Raw genomic sequence first — 23,371 nt, forward strand, 5'->3', positions numbered from 1 at the left:
ATTAGAAGGGAAGCAATAAACTGAGAAAATATTTTTACAGTCAAAAGTTCTGATAAAGGCCTCCTTTCCAAAATATATAGAGAATTGACTCTAATTTATAAGAAATCAAGCCATCCTCCAATTGATAAATGGTCAAAGGATATGAACAGACAATTCTCAGATGAAGGAATTGAAACTATTTCTAGCCATATGAAAAGATGCTCCAAGTCATTAATTAGAGAAATGCAAATTAAGACAACTCTGAGATACCACTACACACCTGTCAGATTGGCTAAAATGATAGGGAAAAATAATGTGGAATGTTGGAGGGGCTGTGGGAAAACAGGGACACTAATACTTTTTTGATAGAATTGTTAATACATCCAGCCATTCTGGAGAGCAATTTTGAACTATGCTCAAAAAGTTATCAAACTGTGCATACCCTTTGATCCAGCAGTGCTACTACTGGGCTTATACCCCAAAGACATACCAAAGAAGGCAAAGGGACCTGTATGTGCCAAAATGTTTGTGGCAGCCCTTTTTGTAGTGACTAGGATGCCCATCAATTGGATAATGGTTGGGTAAATTGTAGTATATGAATGTTATGGAATATTATTGTTCTATAAGAAATGACCAGCAGGAAGAATACAGAGAGCCTTGGAGAGACTTACATGAACTGATGCTAAGTGAAATGAACAGAACCAGGAGATCATTATATACTTCAACAACAATACTGTATGAAGATGTATTCTGATGGAAGTGGATTTCTTCGACAAAGAGATCTAACTCAGTTTCAATTGATCAATGATGGACAGAAGCAGCTACACCCAAAGAAAGAACACTGGGAAATAAATGTATTGCATTTTTGTTTTTCTTCCCAGGTTATTTATACCTTCTGAATCCAACTCTTCCTGTGCAACAAGAGAACTGTTCAGGTCGGCACACATATATTGTATCTAGGATTTACTGTGACATATTTAACATGTATAGGGCTACTTGCCATCTGGGGGAGGGGATGAAGTGGGGGAGAGGATAAAGGAAGGGAGAGGAAAAGTCAGAACAGAAGTGAGTCCAAGGGATAATGTTGTAAAGAATTACCTAGGCATGAGTTCTGTCAATAAAAAAGTTATAATTATGAAAAAGAAAGAAAGAAAGAAGTAGGGTGATGATTTGTACAAGTGTTAGAGGAGATTTATGTTAATCAATATATTTGGTAGGGGGGCGGAGCCAAGATGGTGGAGAAGACACACGCGACTTTCTAAGCTCTTCTCTTACCCTCTTTATCAATATTATATCGAGCCTCAAAAATAGTCTTGACTGCTACAATTCGTAAAGATAAGAAGTAGAACAACTCACCGCCCGAAGAAAATCTGCAGTCTTGGCAAAAAAGGTTGGTTCCGGGGCCAGGGGGGAGATCGGCACAGACTGGGAGAGAAATTAGGTTCCAAGGAGAGTCTCAAACCGAGGGTGAAGGCACAGATCTCAGCACAAGCACACAGCCCCAACCCGCAGTACGGGCTTTTCCTTGGGGCAGTTGTGATCCTGCACAGCAGGAGGACACAGCCCGGGTTAGCCTCCAATCTGCGCAGTGGGGAGCTCGGCTTGGGGCCATAGAGCTTTTCCAGGGCCGATTTGCATCAGGCAGAGATGCTGGGCAGAGTTTGTGGTGGTCTGTGGTCTGCAGTCAGCTGCTAATACTCACAGTCCCACAAGAGGCTCTGGCCTGGGGCGGTGACACTTTCACCACTTAGTCTCTAGCCCAGGGCAATCGATAATACACTCAGCCCTACTAAACAGTTTGATAGCCCGGCCAGTGCTGAATCCACTTCCTGTTGGGGGAAAGGGAAAACTCTCACCCAGAGCACTCCCATACCTCGGAGCCGGAAATCGGTTTACATCTTTCCCTGCTCTGCAGAGGAAGCTGGTAACCCCCTTGCCTAGGAGACCTACCCTAAAGGCTTTAAAACATGAATAAAAAGATGAAAAGAAAAATCGACAGCTTCTATGCAGAAAAAGAGCAGGTCAGCAAACCTGAAGAGACCTCAATCAGCAAAAATGCATCAGACTGTCCTCCTTTACATAATGCTCTCATAGAAGAGACCATTAAAAGTCTCAAAAGAGAGTTAGAAGATAAATGGGGAAAGGAAAGAGAAGCCTTACAAGAGAGCAACAACTTCCTGAAATACGAATTGGAAAAAATAAAGAATTCACTACAAAGTAGGATTTGTGAATTGGAAAAGACAAAGAACTCCCAAGAAAGTAGGATCCGTGAATTGGAAAAGACAAAGAACACGCAAGAAACTAGGATCTGTGAATTGGAAAAAGAAAATAATTCACTAAAAAAAAAAATTAGTGAAATGGAAAAAAATTCCACAGAACAAAACAATACATTCAAAAACTCAATTGGACATATACAGAAAGAAGTAAAAAAACTAATGAAGAAAATAATTCTTTAAAAATTAGAACTCAACAAATTGAAACTAATGATTCATTGAGACAGCAAGAATCAGTCAAGCAAAAACAAAAATGACAAACTGAAAATACCACGAATTATCTACTTGCGAAAACGACAGACTTGAAAATAGATCTAGGAGAGATAATCTGAGGATTATTGGACTTTCTGAAAACTATGATGAAAAAAAGAGCCTAGATACTATTTTACAAGAAATCATCAAAGAGAACTGCCCAGATGTAATAGAATCAGAAGGTAAAATAGGCATTGAAAGAATTCATCGAACACCTTCTGAAAGAAACCCTAAAATAAAAACCCCAAGGAATATTGTGGCAAAATTTCAGAACTATAAGATTAAGGAAAAATTTTACAAGCAGCCAAAAAAAAACCATTTAAATACCGAGGTGCCACAATAAGGATCACCCAAGATCTGGCTGCCTCTACATTAAAGGAAATAAGGGCCTGGAATATGATATTCCGAAAGGCACAAGAACTTGAGATGCAGCTAAGAATAAACTACCCAGCTAAGCTGAGCATTTTCTTCCAGGGAAGAAGATGGACATTTAATGAAACAAATGAATTCCATTTGTTTCTGAAGAAAAACAAGAACTAAACAAAAAATTTGATCTCCAAGAACAGAACTCAAGAGATGCAGAAAGGTAAAAATAACTCTTGAGAATTGTATTTCTGTATGTGATATACAAAAAGAATACATGTATAATTTGATTGTACTTGATATAACATAAAAAGGGAAGTAGATATGGAAAGGGATGATGGCAGACAAGGTGGGAAGGAGGGATAAAAAGAGGGAAACCACATCCCACAAAGAGGCTAAGGAAACTTATCATATCTGAGGGAATTTAGAGAGGGGGAGGAACATTGTGTGAATCTTACTCTCATCAGAGTTGGCTCAAAGAAAAAATAATTGACATTTGTTTTAGAGAAAATTCTCCTCTCGCCTCATTAAAAACGGGGAGAGGAAAAGGAAAAAAAGAGTAATAAGGGAAGAAAGGGAAAGACTCAAAGGGAGGAGGGGAGGGAGTATAAAGAGCATAGTTTCTGTGGTACAAGAGGGGTACATAAGTTTAAAAGGGGAAAGAGGGTTGGGGAGGCAAGAATAGTAAAGCACAATCTGAGGGTTATTAGGATGGCAGGAAATACAGATTTAGTAATTCTAACCGTAAATGTAAATGGGATGAACTCCCATAAAGAGGAGGCAGATAGCAGACTGGATCAAAGTCAGAACCCTACAATATGTTGTTTACAAGAAACACATCTAAAGCAGGGGATGCATAGAGTAAAAAGTAAAAGGCTTGGAGCAAAATCTATTATGCTCAGGTGAAGTCAAAAGCAGGGGTAGCCATCCTTATCTCCGATCACAAAAGTAAAAATTGATCTAATTAAAAGAGATAAGGAAGGTAACTACATCCTGCTAAAGGGTAGCATATAAACAACGAAGCAATATCAATATTAAACATATATGCACCAAGTGGTATGGCACTCAACTTCCTAAAGGAGAAGTTAAGAGAGTTGCAAGAAGAAATAGACAACCAAACTGTAATATTAGGAGATCTCAACCTTGCACTCTCAGAATTAGACAAATCAAACCACAAAACAAATAAGAAAGAAATTAAAGAAGTAAATAGAATATTAGAAAAATTAGGTATGTTGGATCTTTGGAGAAAATTGAATGGAGATAGAAGGAATATACTTTCTTTTCAGCAGTTCATGGAACCTATTCAAAATTGACCATATATTAGGACATAAAGACCTCAAATTAAATGCAAGAAAGCAGAAATAGTAAATGCTTTCTTTCAGATCATGATGCAATAAAAACTACATTCAACAAAAGTTAGGGGAAATAGACCAAAAAGTAATTGGAAACTAAACAATCTCATCTTAAAAATGATTGGTGAAGCAGCAAATTATAGATACAATTAATAATTTCACTCAAGATAATGACAATGATGAGACATCATACCAAAATTTGTGGGATGCAGCCAAAGCGGTAATAAGAGGGAATTTTATATCCTTAGAGGCTTACTTGAATAAAACAGAGAAAGAAAAGATTAATGAATTGGGCTTCAACTAAAGAAACTAAAAAGACCAAATTAAAACCCCCAATCAAATACTAAATTGAAATTCTAAAATTAAAAGGAGAAATTAAAAATATTGAAAGTAAAAACTATTGAACTAATTAATAAAACTAAGAGTTGGTTCTATGAAAAGCTCAATAAAATAGATAAGCCTTTGGTAAATCTGATTAGAAAAGGAGGGAGGAAAATGAAATTAGTAGTCTTAAAATGAAAAGGAGAACTTTCCACCAATGAAGAGGAAATTAGAGAAATAATAAGGAATTATTTTGCTCAACTTTATGCCAATAAATTTGATAACCTAAGTGAAATGGATGACTACCTCCAAAAATACAGACTTCCCAGACTAACAGAGGAAGAAGTAAATTGCTTGAATAGTCCCATTTCAGTAAAAAGAAATAGAACAGGCAATTAAACAACTCCCTAAGAAAAATCCCAGGACCAGATGGATTTATATGTGAATTTTACCAAACATTTAAAAGAACAATTGGCCCCAATGCTATATAAATGATTTGATAAAATAGGGAATGAAGGAGTCCTACCAAATTCCTTCTATGACACAGACATGGTACTGATACCTAAACCAGGTAGGCTGAAACCAGAGAAAGAAAATTATAGACCAATCTCCTAATGAATATTGATGCTAAAATGTTAAATAAGATATTAGCAAAAGACTACAGAAAATCATCTCCAAGATAATACACTAATGATCAAGTAGGATTTATACCAGGAATGCAGGGCTGGTTCAATATTAGGGAAAACTATCAATATAATTGGCATATTAATAACCAAATTAACAAAACCATATGATCATCTCAATAGATGCAGAAAAGCATTTGATAAAATCCAACATCCATTCCTATTAAAACACTTGAGAGTATAGGAATAAAATGGACTTTTCCTTAAAATAATCAGCAGCATCTATTTAAAACCATCAGTAAGCATCATATGTAATGGAGACAAACTGCAACCATTCCCAATAAGATCTGAGTGAAACAAGGTTGCCCACTATCACGTTACTATTTAATATTGTATTAGAAACGCTAGCTATAGCAATAAGAGCTGAGAAAGATTAAAGAAATAAGAATAGGCAATGAGGAAGCCAAATTATCACTCTTTGCCGATGACATGATGGTATACTTAGAGAACCCCAGAGATTCTGCTAAAAGTTATTAGAAATAATCCAAACTTTAGCAAAGTTACTGGTTATAAAATAAACCCACATAAGTCATCAGCATTCTTATATATCACTAACAAAATCCAACAGTCAGAGTTACAAAGAGAAATTCATTTAAAGTAACTACGATAATATAAAATATTTAGGAATCTATCTGCAAGGGAAATTCAGAAACTTTATGAGCAAAATTACAGACCACTTTTCACACAAATTAAGTCTGATCTAACCAATTGGAAAAATATTAAATGCTCTTGGATAGGGCGAGCAAATATAATAAAGATGACAATATTACCTAAACTAATCTATTTATTTAGCGCTATACCAATCAGTCTCCCAAAAAACTATTTTAATGACCTAGAAAAAATAACAACAAAGTTCATATGGAAAAACAAAAAGGTCAAGAATTTCAAGGAATTAATGAAAAAAATCAAATGATGGTGGCTTAGCTGTACCAGATCTAAAATTATATTATAGAGCAGCAGTTACCAAAACTATTTGGTATTGGCTAAGGAATAGATTAGTTGATCAGTGGAATAGATTAGGTTCATGGATAAAACAGTCAACAAATATAGCAACCTAGTCTTTGACAAACCCAAAGATCCCAGCTTTTGGGATAAGAACTTACTGTTTGATAAAAATTGCTGGGAAAATTGGAAACCATATTAGGCAGAAACTAGGCATTGATCCATACTTAACGCCGTACACCAAGATAAGGTCAAAATGGGTTCATGACCTAGGCATAAAGAATGAAATTATTAATAAATTAGAGGAACATAGGATAGTTTACTCTCTCAGACCTGTGGAAGGGGAAGGTCTTTATGACCAAAGAGAACTAGAGATCATTACTGATCACAAAATAGAAAATTTCGATTATACCAAACTGAAAAGTTTTTGTACAAACAAAACTAATGCAGACAAGATTAGAAGGGAAGCAATAAACTGGGAAAATATTTTTACAGTCAAAGGTTCTGATAAAGGCCTCATTTCCAAAATATATAGAGAATTAACTCTAATTTATAAAAATCAAGCCATTCTCCAATTGAAAAATGGTCAAAGGATATGAACAGACAATTCTCAGATGAAGAAATTGGAACTATTTCTAGTCATATGAAAAGATGCTCCAAGTCATTATTAATCAGAGAAATGCAAATTAAGACAACTCTAAGATACTCACTACACACCTGTCAGATTGGCTAAGATGACAGGAAAAATAATGATGATTGTTGCAGGGATGTGGGAAAACTGGGACATTGATTCATTGTTGGTGGAGTTGTGAACGAATCCAACCATTTTGGAGAGTAGTTTGGATCTATGCTCAAAAAGTTATCAAACTGTGCATACCCTTTGATCCAGCAGTGTTACTACTGGGATTATATCCCAAAGAGATTATAAAGAAGGAAAGGGACCTGTATGTGCACGAATGTTTGTGCAGCCCTTTTGTAGTGGCTAGAAACTGAAACTGAATGGATGTCCATCAGTTGGAGAATGGCTGAATAAATTGTGGTATATGAAAATTATGGAATATTACTGTTCTGTAAGAAATGACCAACAGGATGGATTTCTAGAAAGGCCTGGAGAGACTTACACGAACTGATGCTGAGTGAAATGAGCAGGACCAGGAGATCATTATATACTTCAACAACAATACTATATGATGACCAGTTCTGATGGACCAGGCCATCCTCAGCAACGAGATCAACCAAATCATTTCTAATGGAGCAGTTATGAACTGAACTAGCTATACCCAGAAAAAGAACTCTGGGAGATGACTAAAAACCATTACATTGAATTCCTAATCCCTATATTTATGCACAACTGCATTTTTGATTTCCTTCACAAGCTAATTGTACAATAATTCAGAGTCTGATTCTTTTTGTACAGCAAAATAATGTTTTGGTCATGTATACTTATTGTGTATCTAAGTTATATTTTAATATATTTAACATCTACTGGTCATCCTGACATTTAGGGGAGGGGGTGGGGGGGTAAGAGGTGAAAAATTGGAACAAGAGGTTTGGCAATTGTTAATGCTGTAAAGTTACCCATGTATATATCCTGTAAATAAAAGGCTATTAAATAAAAAAAAAAAAACAAACAAAAAAAAAACAAAAAACAATTTTTCTTCTCCAGGATCTTTGGAGGGATAATAGAGTTAGGTAGGTAGTATGATGGATAGATTATTAAATGATAAGCTAGGAATCCCTGAGTTTTAATTTTTACTAGGACATTTGCCCATATAGCCTTGAGGAAGGCATCTTTCATGAATTATGTTCCTCATCTATAAAATGGGAATCACTCTACTTCACATATTTTTAAATGGGGATCAAATAAGACTATATAACATAAATAATGCTTAACTTACCTTCCCCAAAAAGCTTCTTTCCTTATCTTCTTTCCCACCTCCTCTCTACCTTTTATCCCATTCCCATTAGTCTATACACCTTATCCCATTCCCATCCTTCTCTTATCCTCTTCCCCTTCACATCATCTCTGCCTTTTATTTCTTACTGAATTTAGTAGACATTTATGACCATGCATGTGAGTTTCCTACATGCTTTTGCTTTTCAGAATCACACCATCCTTTGTTTTATCCTAGTCTTTCTTTTGAAATATTCAGTTATTAATGACAATCTTAAACATATGTCTACCTATAAATATAGTTTTTCTTTATTGATCTTCTTGTAATTAGCTTTTGATATTTACTTATATTTCTCTTTGATTTTATATGTAAATTTTCCCTACTAAGTTCAGTTTTTTTTTTTTTTGGTAGGAATTGAATTTATTGAAAGAAATCAATAGAAGAGATGCATCATTAGTTACATTACCAGTTAGGTTTAAGAAACAATTAATCCAAATACTATGCAAACTATCAGAAAAAAAATAGGTAAAGAGTTCTACCAAATTCCTTTTATAGCATAAATATTATTTTGATTGCTATTGTTTTGTCCTTTGTTTTCAAAGAAGGCTAATGTCACCATGGAGTAATTTCTTGACTTGCGTGTGAATTGAATTTAAGTGAGGCAGAGCCAAAGCCAAAGGTTCACTCCTTTCTTTCTTTTTTGTAATAAGTTTATTTATTTTTAATATCATTGCTTTAAAAATCATGTTGGGAAAGAAAAATCAGAGCAAAAGGAAAAACCACAGGAGAGATAAAAAAATATAAAAAGAAGTGAACAAAGCATGTATTAATTTATAATCAGTCTTCCTACATCTTTTTCTGGATGCAGATGACAATTTCTCTCCAAAGGGAATTCATTGGATCACTGAACTACTTTCAAAAAACAAGCCTTTTATACAACATGGTCATCACACATTCTTGCTGTTATTGTGTACAATGTTTTCCTGGTTTTGCTTATTTCATTCAGCATCAGTTCATGTAAATCTTTGTAGGCCTTTCTATAATCAGCTTGTCTGTTGATATTTATATAACAATGATAATCCATCCCCTTTATGTACCACAGCTTGTTCAGCCTTTCCCCAATTGATTTTGCCACCACAAAGAGCTGCTGCAAACATTTTTGCACATATAGATCCTTTTCCCTCCTTTATGATTTCCTTGGACTTCAGATCCTGTAATGTTATTGCTGGGTCAAAGGGTATTTACAGTTTTACAGCCTTTTGTATTAAGATTCAAATTGTTGTCCAGAATGGTGGGATCATTTCACAACTCCCACAACATTATATTAGTATACCACTTTTTTTTTACATCCCCTCCAATATTTATCATTATTTTTTTCCTGTCTACTTAGCCAAACTGAGAGGTGTGAGGTCCTAGCTTAGAGTTGCTTAATTTGCATTACTCTAATTAATAGTGATTTAGAGCAGTTTTCATACAACTATAAATGGCTTTAATTTCATCATCTGAAAACTGTCTATTCATATCTTTTGACCATTTGTTAATTGGGGGATGGCAAGTATTCTTATAAATTTGACACAGTTATTTACTTATTTTGGAAATAAGATCTTTATCAAAAGTAGTCCATAAAGATTTTTTCCAAGCTTTGTATTTCCCTTTTAATCCTTTTGTTTTTATTTTGACCCACTCCACCCACTATCATGTTATATCACCCCTTCTCTTACCTTTTTCTTTAGTGTTTCTGCCCTCCCTTCTATCCTGTCCCTCCATTTTCTTTTCCTTTTTCTCCTCTTCTTTATAGAATTAAATAAATTTCTATATCCAACTGAATGATGAAGTCATTCCCTCTTAGAGACAAAACTGATGAGATCAAGCTTCAGACAATGTTCAATCCTCTCCCTTCTTCCCTTGTATTGTAATAAGTTTTTGTGTGTGTTTATGTGATCTAATTGTCTCATTATACCTCTTTAGTCTTTTTCATACAGACCTTCTTCTACCCTTTCATATCTTTTTCTTTTATTTCATCACATAAGAGTCCATTCACAACCATATCCTCAGTCCATGTGATGCTCCCCTCTGTCGGTCCAAGTGACAGATACAGTTCCCAAGAGTTACAAATATTAGTTTCCTATCCAGGAATGTAAACAGTTTAACCTTTAAATATATATTTTCCCTGTTTATTTTCCTATGGTTCTCTTGAGTCCTGTGTTTGTAGATTAAATTTTCTGTTTAGAAAATAAAAATTTAAGTTTCAATAAAAATGATTGAAAGTCTCTTACTTTATTGAAGCTTCATATCCTCCCCTGAAAGATGATGCTAATCTTTCTGCATGGCTAATTCTTGGTTGTTATTTCAGGCCTTCCTATCCCTTATTGTAGACGCTGACAGATCCTGAGTAATCCTGACTGTTGCTCTTTGATATTTGAATTGTTTTTTGTCTGGCAGCTCGCAGAATTTTTTATCTTAAGATTATGGTTCTGGAGTTTCCTAACAATGTGACTTGGGGTTTTCCTTATGGGATCTCTTTTCAGAAAGATTGATGGATTCTTTCAATGACTATGCCCAACCCCATCTCTTTCTAGAATATTGAGGCAGTTTTCCTTAATAATTTCTTGTAGAATGCTAACCAAGATATTTTTTTTTGTCATAGCCTTCAGGTAGACCACTACTTTTAATATTGTCTCTTCTGGATCTACTTTCCTGGTCAGGTGTTTTGCTAATGAGGTATTTCACATTTTCTTCCATTTTTTTCATTGTTTTCAGTTTCTCTCACTGATTTTTGCTGTCTCATAAAGTCTGTAGGTGTGATTAAGACCCTCTCATCAGCTTTCCCAGAATCAATTTGACCTGGGCTGAACAGCTTTTCACCCCAGTGAGACTAACCTTTTTTAGAGTTTTTTCAGTCTGTCTTGAGCTAGATAGTTGTTTCATTCCATCATACTCTGTACAGAGGCTTGGTTTTATGTGGTTTTTGAGGAAAACTGGGAGAAGTCAAGCAGCTTCCTGACTCTACTTTTCCATCTTGACTCCACTTCCAGAACAGCCTCTAGTTCAGGTCTTTTAAAAACAAAATCCTGAAAGCCTCACAATTAATTATCCATCTTGTTGTTGTTGTTGTTGAGGATTATGCTTATCTTTGCCATGTATATTTTTGGTTGTAACATCAATTCCTTTGCTCTTTGATAGTGTTCCAAGATATGTGATCTTTTTAATGTGATGCTCCTAGGTTTTGTGTGAATCAAATCATGGATCTGAAACATTTGATTTTTTTTTATTATTGTTCATAATTTTTTCTCCTTGATTCGAGTGATTCAGAATATGCCTATGATGTTCCTGTAGGATTTCCTCAGATCATCTTTTTCCAAAGGTGATCAGTGGATTATATTTCTATTTCTACTTTCCTGTTTTGGTCTAATATTTTAGGTCTAATATTTATCTTATTACTATATCAAGATTCTTTTTTTCTGATTGGAACTTTCAGATAGTCTACTATTCTTATGTTTTATCTTCTTGATCTGTTCTCCAAATCCATTTTTTCTTATATTTTTATTTCTTATATTTCTCACATTCTCTGTTAATTTTTATTTTATGTCTTATTTTATCATTTCTTATAACTTTGTTGGATTCCTCTTGCCCAAATATAGTTTTCAAGGAGTTATTTTCTTCTTTAAGATTCAAGATATTTTTTCTACTTAGCGGACTTTCTTTTCATAATCTTTTTTTTTCCCCCTTGGTTTGTTCTTATTTTTATTAAAGTTTTTCTTCAATCTCTCTTATTTGATTTTTAAAGTCTTTGTAAGTTCTTCTTTGAATTCTTTTAAGATAGGTGACTATTTATTTTACTCTTTGGGCACAGAAGAAACTTTTTTTTTTGTTTTATTTTACTTCAGGATCTTCTTTTGAAGATGAACCTGGGTCTCCCCTATTCCCATAGTAACATTCTGTGGTTAGATTCCTTCTTCTTTGCTTGCTCATTTTATTTTTTGTTTCAAATTCTTGATGTAATTTCCTACAGTCCTGGCTTATGTCTCTGGCCTCAGGTCCTCCCTCATTTCTCTCCTCTGCCCTGGAATTGAAATAAAGTACTCTGCCCTCCTGTAGGTACTTGTGACCAGAAACATCCATGCCCCACTGCTTCTGCACTCATTGAACACGTGCTGCTTCTTTTTCTCCCAGGGCCAGGTCTTGGCAACACAGTTAGGCTTGCTGCCCCTTATCAACAGAGGTTCCTAATATTTCTTAATTCTAACACTAGACTTCCAGGATGTAAAAATTCCTGTGTATGTTGTGGGGGGTATATCACCTAACTCTGTAGCCACCTGCTTTTCCATTTGCTATTTCAGTGGAACTAACCTTGTTCCTAACCTTTGTACTGGTATCTTTCTTTAGATCTTCATCAATTGTCCCAGGAGAATTATCGCCCTTTTCCAAATCCTGTTTGTTTTTACCACTCTATATTGACCCTAAGGCACTATATTGTCTTGTTGGTGAGAAAGATCTGAAGATTCCGGGATTTTCAAATATACTCTGCCATCTTTCCAGAATTCCCTCTCTCCAGCATATCCAAATTGAAATTGTCCCCTGAAAAAAGGGAATAGACATGAAGAATATACTTAGTGAGAAAAGAAAATCTTCTACTAGATAATAAACCTTACTATACTGAAGTGGAGATAAAAACTCTGTGTGTAAAGGGCCATGGCAAGGGTGGAACTTATTCTATTGGACTCGTGAATGATTTGTACTAGACTTTGGTAGACTACATGACAGCTTTTATTTTAACTAATTTATCTTGGTTGATGTTTTTACATTTTCTTAGTCACCCATAAATTGAAGTAAGGCTATGTAAGATCTCTGATGCTTTGTAGCATAATTTTTTTTTCAATAATGCTATTTGATACCTTCAATGAAGATGAAAACATCATTAATGTTATCTATCAAACTGACAATAAAATAATTTGAAAAACCTACAATCCCCGACTAAATTGGAAGAAAAGTTGGTGCATGACATTTTGCTCATAGGTGATTTTGAACTCAATGCATCCTCCGAGGTTGAGATAAAGCAAAGTATGGATCAGTTAAATGTTACTTTTGATAATTTTTGTTTAACAGTTAACACCGAGAAAATAGATTATTCACCAATCAGTCCCATAATATTTATATGAGGAATCATCAGTTACAAAAAATATATAGGAAAACATTAAATGCCTTGAATTAGTATATTTTCCAAGGATGTTCACATAGAACATGAAATTGACCAACACATTGCCAGAGGTAGTACAGTGTTTTGGAAGCTCTAAAAGAAATTATGAGAGAGAAGAGGTACTGGACAGACTACCAAAATAAGAAAGTCGGGAGCCATTGTGCTGACCTCATTGTTGTATGATTATGAAACCTACATAGTTTATCAGTGCCATGGCAGGAAACTGAATTACTTCCATTTGAATTATGTTAGGAAGACTCTAAAGATGATTTGGTAAGATAAAGTATTGGACTTTGAGGTTCTTTCATGAGCTAACCTGCCAAATACTCAAACTATACTATAAAGAACACAAGTTATATGGGTCGGCCATGTCGTTCAAATGTTAACTATACACTTGCCTAAAATATTGTTTTATGAGATATCACACGAAATCAGTGCTCACAATAGTCAGAAGAAGTGATACTTTGAACTTCAGTATCAGCTATGTGATAATGAAAACTCTAACATTTTTAATTCAAATGTTGATATGAATTATTTGGACCAGACTTTGATAGAATTCTCCCAAACTCATATTAGTTTGATGAGTCTTGTTCAGATATACTATTCTTTGATATTAATATAGTGATATTTTGGTTCTCTTTGAGAAAGGACAACAGCTAAGCAACCAATCAATTCTTCTTGGTAACTACATGCTGCATTGTGCTGTTTTTTTCTTTCAAGAGCTCTCTAAATTTTGTATTTTGACCCAGTTGAATCTATTAACATAGACAATTTAGTAAACTCTTTAAAAATTATGGAAAAGGGCCGATGATTCTCTTGTGTCTACACATCCTATGTAAAGTTTTTTCAAAGCATATGAATTTCACTAGGATATAGGTTTTCTTTAAAGGACGTTAAACATATCATTACACTCATTATGAGCCTTTCTGAACATGAAAATTCATTTTATTATCCCAGAAAATCACATGAATTATGTCTATTTGCATGTGCACTTATTGTTTGTGTGTGTGTGTGCATGTCCTAGAACCTGAGATTTTTACAAAAATTCCCCTTTTCTCTCCTGTTATCAAGATTCATTATTAGAAGTTAGTCTTAGAAAAAAAATTGTCAAATAGTCAAAAGTTTAGCTGCAATATACTTTCTGAGTTGATGAATATTCTTTTTTCTCCAATAATCAAACAATAGAACATTAAACACATAATTATATTTTAAAATGGAATCTCTCAACTCCTCAGAGAAAAATTATTAATGACCTTAAAATAGTATTCAAAAAGTATTCCAGAATATTTCCTGAATGCCAGCTTAAACAAATGTTTACAATTCTAGATCATCATTAACAATTTACATAACTGTCTCCAATTTCCTTTTAAAGAATATGATAGAAATAACAGCTATTCTCTCTTATAGAAAATAATAATTCAAAAATTCATGAGCAAAAGGTAACTTTGTTCCTCTCTTTACAAAATTATTTAAAACCTCAATTCATTGTGTGACTTTACCTTTTCATCCCATTCTATTCAGTGGAAACCTGGTTAATTCCACATTATAGGACCTGATTTTCCCACAGTTATATTTGAAAAGTAGATCTCTGACTGAACACTTCCTAACAAGAGGAGAGACAACTTCATTTCAGTTGCTTCATACATATCATAATTCTCCTGCTGAGCTATTACTCTGTGGGATCATAAGTTATTTCTACATTATGCAAAATGCAACACGCATCAAAGGTGACATAAGCCATTTTGGGCCTTTATTATGGCTCACCTAACAAATTGTAAGGACAGTCAAGTCAAAATGAGATTTCAGAATACAAAATATGCATTCTGGCCTGTGGCTCATCTGATGTGCGGCTTTTTTTATATGCTTGCTCTGCGGCATTGTGGAAATGCCTCTAGAGAGTCAAGTATAAAAAGGAGTCAAGTATAAAAAGGAACACTAAGTCTGTCTCTCACCAAGTACTCCCTATGTGTTTGATTCTGTAATCTCATTTTAAGTGTCTCTTGCAAATTGAGTCATGTCCTATGAGGATAGACACTATCATCTGCAACAAAAATACATAGTTAACGAGATCCTGTACTGTTCACATATGGCTAAACATATTCCCTAATATGTTTAGGTGAAAATAGATGTTTCTTCTGCACGAGGCTGCATGCTCTGACACTTCCTTTTTTCCCCCAACATATGGCTGAGAGTAGACATAGTCCCTAATTATGTTACAGAGGTAACAAAGAACAGAGAAATTAAAGCAGAATCTCCCAAACTCTTAAAGACATATATATTCAAGACAGACAGCCAAAAGAAAGTGCCAATTCCCTTCTTTTTAGACTCCTCTATTTTTTTTTATAAAGAGAGACAGAGAGGTCAAATGATTTGAGAACAGAGAGAGTGTTTTGTTCTATTACTTGATGACATTTTTGTCTTTTTTGAGAGATTTAGGCATTATCATTTGGCATAGTAAGTGTTCATAGAAATATGAGAGATCAAGTTGGCGGGAATAACCAGGAATAAGATTGTAATTATGTGCACAGAATACACATGTGCACTAAATAGATAGAACTCTGTCACTCTCACCACCTGGTTGTGTAGGTCAGAACCAGCCTCTTATAGAATATTTGTTATTATTTGTTTGTTTCCTTGTTTGAAACATCTTAAGGTATTCTGTGCTGGCTCTAGTCACCCAAGATCACTAACCTTATTCCTGGTTATTGATGTTGATTAACAATTTATCACAGGAAAAGAAGGATCTTTCTATATCTGATATATTTTCTCTTCCTTTCTTCCTCTCTTATCTTCATGAAGAGGGAACATGTTGATTTATATCTGAGAACAAGACAAGTCTTCTTCAATCATATAGCCAGACCACCAACTGAGGGCAGTGTAAGTTAGGAAGTGGTGAAGTGAACAGAGTAGTGGGCCTAAGGTAAGATAATCTCCTCTTTATGAGTTCCGATCTTGCCCATGATATTAGCTGCATGACTGTGGCAAATTCATTTTGCCTCTCTCTGCCTCAGTTAATCTGTAAAATGATCTAGAGAAGGAAATGGGGAGGGGGGAGGATCATTCCAGTATTACTGCCATGAAAAGCCTACATGGGGTCAAAAAAAATCAGACTCATATGAAATGACTGAATAATAACCAGTTCCTTTCAGCTCTAAATATGTAAATCTCAGGGTAGTTTGTTACATGAATAAAATTTCTACATGAAAAAAATAAGAAAATTAATTTATGTGAACATTAAGAGTTAGGTAGAAATAAATATGAAGGATTCATTAAAGTTCAAATTCAAGAAGTAAATGGAAATATTTAAATTTTATTAGTGAGTTTCTAAGTGAGAGAGTATAACCATTTGGGGTGCTATGAATTGTTTCTCCTAAATGAAATGGAGTACATAAAGGGTGAATAGGTGGTAGAAACAAGAAGAGTAACAGTTTAAAGAAACTGCATTTTTATTTTTCTATGAGGTACCTTGGGATTATTCAGTTCCTTAGAGGGGAGTGCTCAAAAGAAAACCAATATTTGAACATGACTATTCATGGAATGTGTAGAATTAATGAGGACAAAAAGGAGCCAGAGGCATAAAATTCTTCAAAGAAGCTACTATAGCAGGTTTAGTCTGGTTTTGGTGGAATGATTGAATCCTGTAGATCTTAAGAGGCATAGTACTATACATCAAGAAAGTCAAGTAAGAATTGGTAATTTTAATAATTACAAGGCAAATTTAAAGAAAAATAGAGCCAGATCTCTACCTAAAACATTTCTCAATTACTCATTATGTAATCTTTGAAGAAATCTAATGCAAAGGAACCTACCATATGCCAAGGCAATGCATTTCATTTTGGGATAATTTGGTGTTTAGAAAGCTTTTTTTTTTTTTTTAAGTCAAAATATTCTTCCTGTACATACACTTTGCTTCTTAGACTACTTTGTAGAATCAAGAACACAATTCCTCTTTAACATGAAAAGATCTTTATATAATTGGATATACCTTTCAAGAACCCCTTCTTTTCCCAATTTATCATGAAGGCTTCTCTTTACTAGTCTAAATATCCCAATTTTCTCCCTCAAATTATCCATTAAATTCTGCTTTCATTGAAATATCTGTCTTATAGATAAACTCTACCATTTTTCCTAAGCCATGTTAACCAGGAATAAACAAAGTATGCTAATTATCTCCTGACTAAACACATTACCAAATTATTTTTCTCTTATTCTTTACAATATTGCTCTTTTAACACAGCTTATTTGACTTTTTTTTTTTTGGTTGCCCACATTAACTCAAATGATTTACATTAACTTTGAATTTCAGGAAAACCACTGCATTTTCCTTACAAAAATTATTGTCTAAGTATATATCCACAATATCACATTTAAAGAGCTAGATTTTTGGAAACTTGATTGCCAATATTTGAATTTATTTCCATTAATTTTAATTTTGGTGCAATTACTCTACTTTGCTAAGGTCTTTTATAGATTCTGCTATCAAATAGATTAGATATTTTACCATGTAATATGTCAAGTAAAATTTTTATACACACATCATTGGCAATAATATTAAGCCACATGAGGCAATAGATAGATCTCTGATGCATTTAATTACAGATATCTATCCAAAATGATATTAACTATAAAGTGTTGGAGGGCAAAGACTACTTTTTGTATTTCTTTGTATCTTTAGTACATAACACTCTGCCTAGCACATAGTAGATGCTTTATAAATGTTTGATATAATCCATTAATAATTGCTGTGACTCCAAAATTTTCCATATTCCCTATCAGTTTTCCCCAAAAGTATAAAAATTTTGAAAATGCTAGTCTGAAATATAAGAATAAAAACTTTACAATAGTTTCCTAATATGCTAATCTAAGCATTCTCTCAAAAAGGAATTGTCATTAATCTAGCATTACCTCTTCTTGCAACTATTTGAAATATTATATAAAGGTTTTAGAGTTCAGTGTCATGTTGTAGGGTGGGTTGGTAGATTAACAATCAGTTCCTTTTCAAGGAAGGGAAAGAATGGAACTCAATCATATGGAAGTACTTTTTTTTTTCTTTCTAAATGTCTATGTCCTGGGAAAATATGCAATTGACTGTAGTAGAGCATTGCTTGTCTCAATAGGATCCCAAGTTGATTGTTTTACTTTGTTGTGTATTGGTCTCAACACCAAAGAGTATTATGACCAAACTATCTCTTCCGATTTCTCTTATTTAGGGAAGATGACTTCTAATATTTCCAGGAGAATCACAGGAAAAAGAAAAAAACAATCAGTAGCCTGTTATATTGGAAACAATTATTGTAAGCTCAATTTTGGTTCTGGGTCATGGATTACAAAGGAATAAGTTGAATGTTTTACTCATAATTTGTTTGTAGCTAATCTATCCTAAACAGTGAAATTGTGTCTTATTGGATCACACAACTTATATATGGCAAAGCTTTACAAGTATTTTTTGTAAACCATATTCCTGGCTTATGACATTTTTCCAGCAGCACATTTATGATGATATTCCTTATTCCATTTTCAACATGCAATTCTTTATTTGTCATATACTGCAAGAAATCCATTCATTCATGTACTTTTGCCTTTCCTCCATGAAGACCAGAAAGTTTAATCCTTCTGACATTAGAACTTCTATGCAGAATTCAACAGTAAGAATATTGCCATTACAAAAATAGGGACTGTGTTTCAAGTCTCACTTGAAGTAAGTAGGGACAGTGAGCAAAAATTCAAAGGTAATTGATCCTTTCGCAATTTGGCAAACAAGATAATTTTAATAAGATATCCAATATAGGCAATTCCATTTCATCTGCTGTCTTCTTCCATATTCTTTTTATTTTTTTTAATTATAGCTTAGTATTTACAAAACATGCATGGGTAATTTCTTAATATTGACCTTTGCAAAACCTTCTGTTCCAACTTTTCCTGTCCTTTCCCTCCCCCATCCCCCAAGTAGCAGGCAGTCCAATACATGTTAAATATGTTAAAGTATATGTTAAATTCAAGATATGTATACATATTTATACAGCTATCTTGCTGCACAAGAAAAATCAGATCTAGAAAGAAAAGTAAAAGAAAAACCTGAGAGGGAAAACAAAAATGCAAGCAAATAACAACAGAAATAATGGAAATGCTCTGTTGTGGTCCATACTCATTTCCCATAGTTCTCTCTCTGGGTGTAGCTGAGTCTCTTCATTACTGAACAGTTGGAACTAGTTTGAATCATCTTATTGTTGAAAACAGGCATGTTTGTTAGAATTGATCAGCATATATTATTGTTGTTGAAGTGTATAATGATCGCCTGTTCTACTCATTTCACTCAGCATCAGTTCATTTAGGTCTCTCCAGGCCTCTCTGAAATCATCCTGCTGATCATTTCTTACAGAACAATAATATTCCATAATACTCATGTTCCACAATTTGTTCAGCCATTCTCCAACTGATAGGCATCCATTCAGTTTCAGTTTTCTAGCCACTACAGAAAGGGTTGCTACAAATAATTTTGCACATGTGAGTGCCTTTCCCTTCTTTGAAATCTCTTAGGGATATAAGCCCAGTAGTAACACTACTGGATCAAAAGGTATGCATAGTTTAATGACTTTTTGAGCATAGTTCCACATTTCTCTCCAAAATGATTGGATCCGTTCATAACTCCACTAACAACTTATCATTGTCCCAGTTTTCCCACATCCCCTCCAACATTCGTTGTTATCTTTTCCTGTCATCTTAGCCAATCTGACAAGTCTGTAGTAGTATCTCAGAGTTGTCTTAATTTGCATCTCTCTGATCAATAATGATAAATAATGACTAGAAATAGTTTCAATTTCTTCATCTGAAAATTGTTTATTCATATCTTTTGACCATTTATCAACTGGAGAATGCTTCATTTTTTTTTTATAAATTTGAGTCAATTCTACATATATTTTGGAAATGAGGCCTTTATCAGAACCTTTGACTGTAAAAATGTTTTCCCATTTTATTGCTTCCCTTTTAATCTTGTCTGCATTAGTTTTGTTTTTACAAAAACTTTTAATTTAATATAATCAAAATTTTCTATTTTGTGATCAATAATGTAGTTCTTTGGCCACAAATTCCTTCCCCATCCACAGGACTGAGAGGTAAACTATCCTATGTTCTTCTAATTTATTTATAATCTTATTCTTTATTTCTAAATTATGAACCTATTTTGACCTTGTCTTGATGTGCAGTGTTAAGTGTTGGCCAATGCCTAGTTTTTGCCATACTAGTTTCCAATTTTCCTAGCAGTTTTTGTCAAATAGTGAATCCTTATCCCAAAAGTTGGGGTCTTTAGGTTTGTCAAATACTAGATTACTATAGTTATTGACTATTTTGTCCCGTGAACTTAACCTATTCCACTGATCAACTAGTTTATTTCTTAGCCAGTACCAAATGGTTTTAATGACCACTGGTTTATAATATAGTTTTAGATCTGGAACAGCTAGGCCACCTTCATTTGATTTTATTTTCATTAGTTCCCTTGAAATTCTTGAACTTTTATTCTTCCATATGAATTTTGTTGTTATTTTTTTCTAGATTCCTTCCCAAATTCTTAAAGAATATACAAGACTGCTTAGCAATCTATCATCTTCTTAGCTCCCAGGGAGCTTAAGTTACTATTGCAATTGGTTTACCCTTGAAATAACTGATTAGAGAATGCTCAAGCTCTGCAAAGATTAGTGACCTATATTAGTGACTCACAATATCAGTTACATTCAGCTTTGAGAAATCAAATATAGTGATCCATAATCAATGAGAAATTATAGCTCAAAGTACTTATAAAAACAAAACAGATTCTGCAGAAAGTCTAACTGTTTTTCTGGACATTGCCAGAATAATATCTGATAATTAATTTTTTTCAAGGTCCCTATTTAATTTAGGGGTATTATCAAACAAAAACAAAAACAAAAAGAGAACTCATGATCATTGAGTCAGCACCAGTCTGTCAACACTAAATGTTCAGATAATTCTGTGTTGGTCTCCATTGATTATCGTGTCTTCAATTCATTATCATCACTAAAAATGTTACCTTCCATAGGTACCTAAGGATACTTTAAATAAATTTCTAAAGAGAATCATATTCATATTCAATTCCAGACAGAGTAACATTATATTTGTGAATTATAGAGGAAATTAAAGGATTTGATCCTGGTATCTTTCAATTACTATTCTCTTACTGGTATCTATTCTACTACTAAATGTTAAATATTTCTAGAGTAATAAGTGATGGGGAATGTAAAAAAGGGAGAACCTATTCATTGCTGTATCTTTGGCAAGTAGGATAGGAAAGGTTTTTCAATATTAACACATACAGGGGTGTGTGTGTGTGTGTGTGTGTGCATATGTTTTTGTGTGGAACTGACACTATAGAACAGGTGTTTACTAAAAATTAAAGGCAAGATGTCTCAAATTTGGTCATTTTCTGAGTTGTAACTTTTGAGGAATAGGAACAAAACAAATGTTATTGCTAGAAAGTTATCTCTTGTTAGAAAACATTTTTTCTACTTTTCATTTTCATTCATTGCTATTCATGACAAATAAAACAAAGTAAATTAGAAAATATCATTTCCACATGAGGACACTTCAAAATCTGGGAAACAGCTAGCATGCTTTCTCTTTCCCTACAAGTCTTCTCTATTCTATTAGGTGTATCTCCCATTTAGTCATAATGAGAATTGTCACTTTATCATTTTGAGAACCCATGATGTCAATAGAGAATGATCTTCCTACATTTCTAGCACAATATCTTTTTTTATGTTTCTGTAGACAGCGTTCAAATTGGAAAATTTAACAATTCTACACCAACTTGTCAACTTTCTTGTGATAAACCTCTGCATTAGCTAAATTCTTTTCACATGATAGGAAAAAAAAGCTACTATTTTGAATGTTCATATTGAGTAAACTCGGCAAATGAAGACCTTTGTTGGTATGATATCTTGGCAACTTAGAAGTTTACTGAAGAGAGAACTGGATTGCAGTCACTTGTCCTCTCTGGGGCTCACTCTACAAGAGTAGAGCCAAGATGACAGTGTGAAGCCACAAAGCTGTTACAGTTCTCCCAGTTTCCCTAGAAAAGCATATGAAAATAAGCCTCTGAACAAGTCTGAAAGAATGGAATCACTCTCCAGCTCAAGATAGGTTGCAAAACACTCAAGAAAGGTCAGTCTTATTAGGATGAAAAAGGTTTTCATACCAACACAGAGTCTGAGAAAGATAAGAGGGCAATCTTTTCTTTTTTTTAATTGTGTCTTTTATTGAAAGAACATATGCATGGGTAATTTCTTTTCTTTTCTTTTCTTTTCTTTATTTAATAGCCTTTTATTTACAGGATATATGCATGGGTAACTTTACAGCATTAACAATTGCCAAACCTCTTTTATTTCATCACCCCCACCCCTCCCCAGATGGCAGAACCAAAAGATTTAAGTACATTAAAAATATAAATTAGATACCAAATATACATGACCAAAACATTTTTTGCTGTACAAAAAAATAGTTTGAAATATTTACAATTATTTGAAGGAAATCAAAAATGCATGTGGGCATAAATATGGGATTGAATTTAATGGAATGGTTTTTCCTTCCCAGAGTTCTTTCTTGGGCATTCTAGTTCAGTTCATTCTGCTCCTTGGAAATATTTGGTTGATCTCCTTGCTGGGATGGCCAGGTCCATCAGAATGGTCATCATATAATTTTTGAAGTATATAATGATCTCCCCTGGTCTCTCATTTCATAATCAGTTTGTTAATTCTCCAGTTTCTGAAATCATCCTGTTGGTTTTCTTCAAACAGTAATATTCCATAATATTCATATACCACAATTTATTCAGCCATTCCCAACTGATGGACATCCATTCAGTTTCAGTTTCTAGCCCTACATAAAGGGCTGACAAAACGTGCAAACAGGGACCCTTTCCCTTCTTTATAATCTCTTTGGGATATAATCCCATATAACACTGCTGGTTCAAAAGGGTATACGTTTGATAACTTTTGAAAAAGTTAAATCTCTCCAAAATAGTTGGATTCCACAACTCCACCAACAATGCATCAATGTCCCAGTTTCCCCCATCCCCTCAACAATCATCATTATTTTTCCTTGTCAT

The sequence above is a fragment of the Sarcophilus harrisii genome, chromosome 6, assembly GCF_902635505.1.
Source record: "Sarcophilus harrisii chromosome 6, mSarHar1.11, whole genome shotgun sequence".
In the NCBI taxonomy this organism is placed as follows: Eukaryota; Metazoa; Chordata; class Mammalia; order Dasyuromorphia; family Dasyuridae; genus Sarcophilus; species Sarcophilus harrisii.